Source organism: Palaemon carinicauda, chromosome 30, assembly GCF_036898095.1.
Source record: "Palaemon carinicauda isolate YSFRI2023 chromosome 30, ASM3689809v2, whole genome shotgun sequence".
NCBI lineage: Eukaryota > Metazoa > Arthropoda > Malacostraca > Decapoda > Palaemonidae > Palaemon > Palaemon carinicauda.
In genome coordinates, this window is record NC_090754.1 from 64,939,797 (window position 1) to 64,947,296 (window position 7,500).

Consider the following 7,500-nt stretch of genomic DNA (forward strand, 5'->3'; position numbering starts at 1 on the left):
CTTTCTTTCTTTGTCTCTTGTATTTCCTTTGTGGTTTTTATCAGAATATCTAAATACGTGTTGGTTTAAGGCACTTGATTTTTCCATTTCTTACATTCTTTTATTTGTGTCCATGGTTATTTTTTTATTTATAAATATTACACTTTTTTCCCGCTATTCATAATGGTCGCGTCGTGGCCATGTTTTCTAATAAACAATTTTCTACTTTTTTCAGGAGACTAAAACTTATCCGAACCTTTCCCGACTTATATTGAAGTTCAAGTGCAAATCGGTCGCATATATTATGATGTAAACAATAAGATATTTCCTTATTTAATTTACGGATAGGAAAGGTGGGGGAAAGAAGAAGGGAATAGTTTGGAAAGTTAAGTGTTAGTGAGTGCAATGTAAAGTGTGGTTTAGCCACAATTTTATTTATGTAAAGGATTTTTGTGTTAGGTATAGGCGGTTGGGTCTTCGAAACTGGACAACGATGGGACGCTAGATTCATTTTTAGGTATGACCCCTCAGGAAACGTTAGATTAATTTTCGTGTATGACCCCTCAGGAAACGTTAGATTCATTTTTAGGTATGACCCCTCAGGAAACGTTAGATTAATTTTCGTGTATGACCCCTCAGGAAACGTTAGATTCATTTTTAGGTATGACCCCTCAGGAAACGTTAGATTTATTTTCGTGTATGACCCCTCAGGAAACGTTGAATTCATTTTCCGGTATGACCCCTACGGAAACGTTAGATTCATTTTCCTGTATAACCTCTCAGAAAACGTTGGATTTATTTTCAGTTATGACCCCTCAGGAAACGTTATAATCATTTTCATGTGTAACCCCCCAGGAAACGTTGAATTCGTTTCCAGGAAATGTTAGGTTCATTTTCGTGTGCAACCCCTCAGGAAACATTGGATTCATTTTCAGGTATGACCCCTCAGGAAACGTTATATTCATTTTCGTGTATGACCCCTCAGGAAACGTTAGATTAATTTTCGTGTATGACCCCTCAGGAAACGTTGAATTCCTTTTCGTGTATGACCCCTACGGAAACGTTAGATTCATTTTCCTGTATAACCTCTCAGAAAACGTTGGATTTATTTTCAGTTATGACCCCTCAGGAAACGTTATAATCATTTTCATGTGTAACCCCCCAGGAAACGTTGAATTCGTTTCCAGGAAATGTTAGGTTCATTTTCGTGTGCAACCCCTCAGGAAACATTGGATTCATTTTCAGGTATGACCCCTCAGGAAACGTTATATTCATTTTCGTGTATGACCCCTCAGGAAACGTTATATTCATTTTCGTGTATGACCCCTCAGGAAACGTTGAATTCCTTTTCGTGTATGACCCCTACGGAAACGTTAGATTCATTTTCCTGTATAACCTCTCAGAAAACGTAGGATTTATTTTCAGTTATGACCCCTCAGGAAACGTTATAATCATTTTCATGTGTAACCCCCCAGGAAACGTTGAATTCGTTTCCAGGAAATGTTAGGTTCATTTTCGTGTGCAACCCCTCAGGAAACATTGGATTCATTTTCAGGTATGACCCCTCAGGAAACGTTATATTCATTTTCGTGTATGACCCCTCAGGAAACGTTATATTCATTTTCGTGTATGACCCCTCAGGAAACGTTAGATTCCTTTTCGTGTATGACCCCTAAGGAAACTTTATAATTCATTTTCGTGTATGACACTTAAGGGAAACGTTACATTCACTTTCAGGTATGACTCCTCAGGAAACTTTAGATTCATTTTCAGGTATGACTCCTCAGGAAACGGATTCATTTTTAGGTAGATGTTAGATTCATTTTCATTTTTAGGTAGATGTTAGATTCATTTTCAGGTATGACCCTTCAGGAAATGTTAGATTCATTTTCAGGTATGACTCCTCAGGAAACGGATTCATTTTTAGGTATGACCCTTCAGGAGATGTTAGATTCATTTTCAGGTATGACCCCTCAGGAAATTTTAGATTCATTTTCGTGTATAACTTCTAAGGAAACGTTAGATTCATTTTCGTGTATGACTCCTCAGGAAACGTTGGATTCATTTTCAGGTATGACCCTTCAGAAGACGTTAGATTCATTTTCAGGTATGACCCTTCAGGAGATATTAGATTCATTTTCGTATATGACCCTTCAGGAAACGTTAGATCTATTTTCAGGTATGACTCCTCAGGAAACGCTGGATTCATTTTCAGGTATGACCCCTCAGTAAATGCTAGATTCATTTTCGTGTATAGCTTCTCTGGAAACATTAGATCCATTTTCAGGTATGACCCCTCAGTAAATGCTAGATTCATTTTCGTGTATAGCTTCTCTGGAAACATTAGATCCATTTTCAGGTATGACCCCTCAGGAAACGTTAGGTTCATTTTCGTGTATGGCCCTTGAGGAAACGTTAGATTCATTTTCTGGTATGACGTTGGATTCATTTTTGTGTATAACCCCTCAGGAAATGTTTGATTTGTTTTCTGGTATGACGTTAGATTAATTTTTGTGTATAACCCTTCAGGAAATGTTAGATTCATTTCCGGTTATGACCCCTCAGGAAACGTTAGATTCATTTTTGTGTATGATCCCTCAGGAAACGTTAGATTCATTTTCTGGTAATACCCCTCAGGAAACGTTAGATTCATTTTCATGTATGATCCCTCAGGAAATGTTAGATTCATTTTCTGGTATGACCCATCTGGATAACTTAAGATTCATTTTCGGGTATGACCCCTCAGGAAATATTAGATTCATTTTCTGGTAATACCCCTCAGGAAACTTTAAATTCATTTTCTGGTATGACCCCTAAGGAAACGTTAGATTAATTTTCGCGTATGACCCCTCATGAAATGTTAGATTCATTTTCTGGTATGACCCCTCAGGAAACGTTAGATTCATTTTCGTGTATGACCCCTCAGGAAAGATTAGATTCATTTTAGGGTATGATCCCTCAGGAAACGTTTACTTTGCCAATTATCGTATCTGGAAACAGTCCTTAAAAAGAGACTTCTCAGTTTTTTTTAACAGGGAGGCATTTGGACATTTCAACCTAATGTCCTTTTCCTAGTCCTTACTTAACGTAAACGAAGAACTACCTGTGGAATAAGCAATAAAGCTATCTATCCCAAAGGAAAGGGGAGCACCAATGAACAAGAGAAATACAAGCCTCACTACAAAGCCCCCAGGTCTCTCCAACTATCCCGTTTTGCAAAATCCTCAAGAATTAACTTCAGCATAAGAAAAAATAATATGCTGGTAGCCAAGAAAACTGAAAGAAAAGGAAAAAAATAATATTATTGTATTAAATCGAATTAAATCCAGACCAAGAAAAATGTATCTTTATATAAATAAAATTGCGGTTAAAACAATTTACTTTACTCTTACTAATTTTTACTTGCCAAACAATTCTCTACCATGGTTAGCTAGCTAACGGGAATCATTCTTCTTTCACCCAGCTATTCTACCACCTAAAAAAAAGGTGGAAGACTGTAAGAATCAGGGAAACCTGAAGCAGGAAGTGAATTCCGCAGCTTGTCGGGAGAGGGACCGCTTTAGTCAATGTAAATGTGGGAAGATTGATTGATTGACTGTATTCTGTAGACTGGACGAAAATGGTTGCTGACGAAATTGAGGTGATTCGCAAAGAGCTGTCAGTATTTGCACTATTATAATGCTATGGGATTGTTTATTTTGTTGTATTTGTTCTTGTTGTTTCAGCAATTATTATTGAATGATGCATGGGTCGTAGAAAGGTCAATATAGTAATAGTGGTTATGCAATTATTATCATTATTATTATTATTATTATTATTATTATTATTATTATTATTATTATTATTATTATAGCAATGGTCTTCACTTGAATTTCAACATGTACTGTGACCTATAAAAAAAAATTTAGTCTTAATTTGTCTTAAGCTTGTTTTTGTTTACTCTTTGCTGCTTTGTTTGCTTTTGTTGCAATGTTTCTGTTCTGCAATCAAGATGTTATGAAAGAAGTTTATTGCATTGATGTAAATACTTATATTGACTATGGTATGAGGCAATATGGAATGAATTAGGATTTTATTCCAGGTAATTTACCTTGAAATATCAAGTGAGGAATTAACCCACAAATACTGACTGTTTAAGTTAGGAACTTTGGAATACCTAAGGAGTGATAGATTAACTTTTGATATTAATTCAGGCTTGTATGTGAACAACATTGAAATTCCAATTGTTAGGATAATTATGTTTACAGCTTGGTTCAAGGTTTTGAGAAAGCCGAAACAAAATTGGCAACTTGCGTTCTGATATAAGTCACAGACCAAAATCTCATATTATTATTATAATTATTAGCTAAGCTACAACCCTAGTTGGAAAAGCAAGATGCTAAAAGCCCAAGGGCTCCAACAGGGAAAAATAGCCCAGTGAGGAAAGGAAATAAGGAAATAAATAAATGATGAGAAAAAATTAATAATAAATCATGCTAAAAACAGTAACAACGTCAAAACAGATATGTCATATATAAACTATAAAAAGACTTATGTCAGCCTGTTCAACATGAAAACATTTGCGGCAACTTTGATCTTTTGAAGTTCTACTGATTCAACCACCCGATTAGGAAGATCATTCCACAACTTGGTCACAGCTGGAATAAAACTCCTTGAATACTGTGTAGTATTGAGCCTCATGATGGAGAAGGCCTGGCTATTAGAGAAAAGATTTTAAAGAATATTGTTAATAACACTCAGAATTTTAAGTTTTTTTTCATAGTTATGAATTGGTCATAAAATTAAGAAATTGAATCTCTAGAAGACTAGAGAAATAAGAAACCAGGAAAATGCAAAAAGGTCGAAAGCGATAACGCTGAGTGGAGAAAATGTTGCAGAGAGCTTTTGAGCTTTGCTTAAATACAGTGCGCCTCATAACCCATTCAGTAGGTGTTGCAGAATTGGCAGATAGAAATTAAATAGATTCGTTCAGGTAACAAAGATAAAGCAGACATCATCAGCCTTTCAAATCGGGTTTGAATGTTACATATTACACTACCTAACCCCGCTAGTGTTTGCTTATGCAAATCAATTGCTAAATGATTGCTCTGTGAAGTTGACCACGAAGTGTTATTCTTATGTAATAGTTTACGTTTAATCGAAAACCAATGGTTTAATGTTTATTAAATGATCAAAGAGTCTTTATAGTTCGTCATATTTTGCATTTAACATGAACATTATAACGAATGTCTTTTGATCCTTCAAAAATACTGTTCGACAGCCTTTCAGGAAATTATTAGATATCTCTTCAGATTAAGCATGCCTAGACTAGTTAGGGATTTTGTTAATTTTATTATGAAAGAACTATTCTACAGTATTCATATAAAATTTTGAATATAATATTCAAGAACTCATTTTTGTACGTATTCATATATAAAAAAAAAAAATAATAGCAGACTATTTAGTGATTTATTTTCCAGTATTTCAAAATTATTCTGCCATACGTCGTCATAAATCATGCCAGTGTTTGAGGAACAATAGGTGAATGTCTTTGTTTAATCTGTGGAATTTCGTATTCAAGATTTATAGAATGTATTGGTGGAACATTTCAGTCAATGCATACATTAGGTGACCTTGAAATTGTTTACAGTCTGCTATTGAGATAAGAAAGTAAAGCGATTCATGAAATCTCGAAAAAGTAAGCAAGAGAATTCCGTAACAACTTGGATAAGATAGTCAAGATAATTTATTGATTTAACCATTAGATCGTTCAATTTTGACATTTATATTAAAAAGGAGGAAGAGATTAACCAGTCCAATGAGTTAAGCTGGACTCGTGGAGCTGGCCCAAGTAAATTCGGGTGTTAGAAATACTTATATTAAATCTGATAATGAAATATGAAGTATGTCTCGAGAAAATATAGGATAAAAATCAGTTTTTATGATAAACCTAATGCTAAACTATAAAATAGGTGTATAGAAAATATAGGATAAAATTAATTTCGTATATATAAGTTTGGTAAATAGAAATTTAAATCTTATTTATACTGTAAAACTTAAAACCCGTTTCTTAAAAAAGTTCAAATTTTGATAACAAAGAAATTTGCCATGGACGACATAAAGAAGTTAGGATGAGATAGACAAGAGAAGATAATCAAAATATTTTTTGAATTTGCCAGGAATAAGATAATCATGATAATATCCTAATTAGATCGAAATAAGTTAGCCAAGCCAATTCCATCATTTTAACCTAAGTAAAAATTAACAATATATCCCTTGTTTAATTATGATATGATAATTAAGTTAATTTCCTTATTTAACCTTGATAATGTTTTTGGCATTCTTCCCTTAATTTAACCTGGCTGGAATAATGAAGATAATTATCTCATTCAAGTGGTTGCAAGATGATTAGGAAAAGCGGATTATTTAGCATTTCAAGGCTCAAGTCCTTTTGGGAGTCTTATTCTGATTAGCATGTAAATAAGATAGGGGGACGAAGAGCTCATTTCCATTTCTTGTTACCAGACATCATCCTGAATTTATCTCAAATCCAGTGGAATATTTAAAGATAAAACTTCATCAGAAAAAAAAAGATGAATTAAGTAAACAGTTCACTGAAAGGATTGTTTAGGCTTTAAATGTTGTAGCGAATGTTTTTTATGTTGAATGATCTGACAGGAGTTTTTTATAGTTTATATATGAAAGATCTATTTTAATTTTTTTACTGTTCTTGAAATATTTGATTTTAATTTTCATTATTGCTCTCGTAGTTTATTTATATCCTTATTTCCTTTCGTCACTGGGCTATTTTTCCCTGTTGCAGCCCCTGAGCACATGGCATCCTGCATTTCCAACTTGGGTTGTAGGTTAGCCAATAATGATAATAATAATAATAATAATAATAATAATAATAATAATAATAATAATAATAATAATAATTTTATTATTATTTTTGAAGAAAACTTTCATACTCAACTGTAGGAATTAAAAAGAAAATTTGTCTACATGACCTTTTACAATAGGAACATTCATCCCCTGTGCGTCCCATGGTTATTATATACAAGTCCTACCTTTATTATCGTTTCAGGAATTCTGTTACTGTGTAAAGTAGACCAGTTTTCAATTTCCCGTTTCTGTTCTACAGCCAGAAATTAATTAATGCTGAACCCATTTACCTCCGCCAACAAAGTTGGAAGGAGCTTATGTTTTACATCATGATTGTGTTTATTAGTGTGTGTGAGATTGTGTGAGTGTGTGTTTGTTTGTTTGTGTGTGTGCGTTTGTTTCACCAATATTCGTAAGAGATAACATTCATATGAAAAAAAGTGCGTACGCTAAATTTCGCATGATATGAAATACATAGGCTAGTAAATATAGTTTATTTCTCTCCAATCGTAAAACCCTTTCCTTTCTTTTAGAAAAACCCAAGTTCTTATTCTTCTATTTAACTTCCTTAACAAATCTTGACTTGACCATCAAGGTTAATCAATCTTGAGGATGCTGCTAACTTTTAAATTTTCTCGACGGCTCCATGTCGGGCAA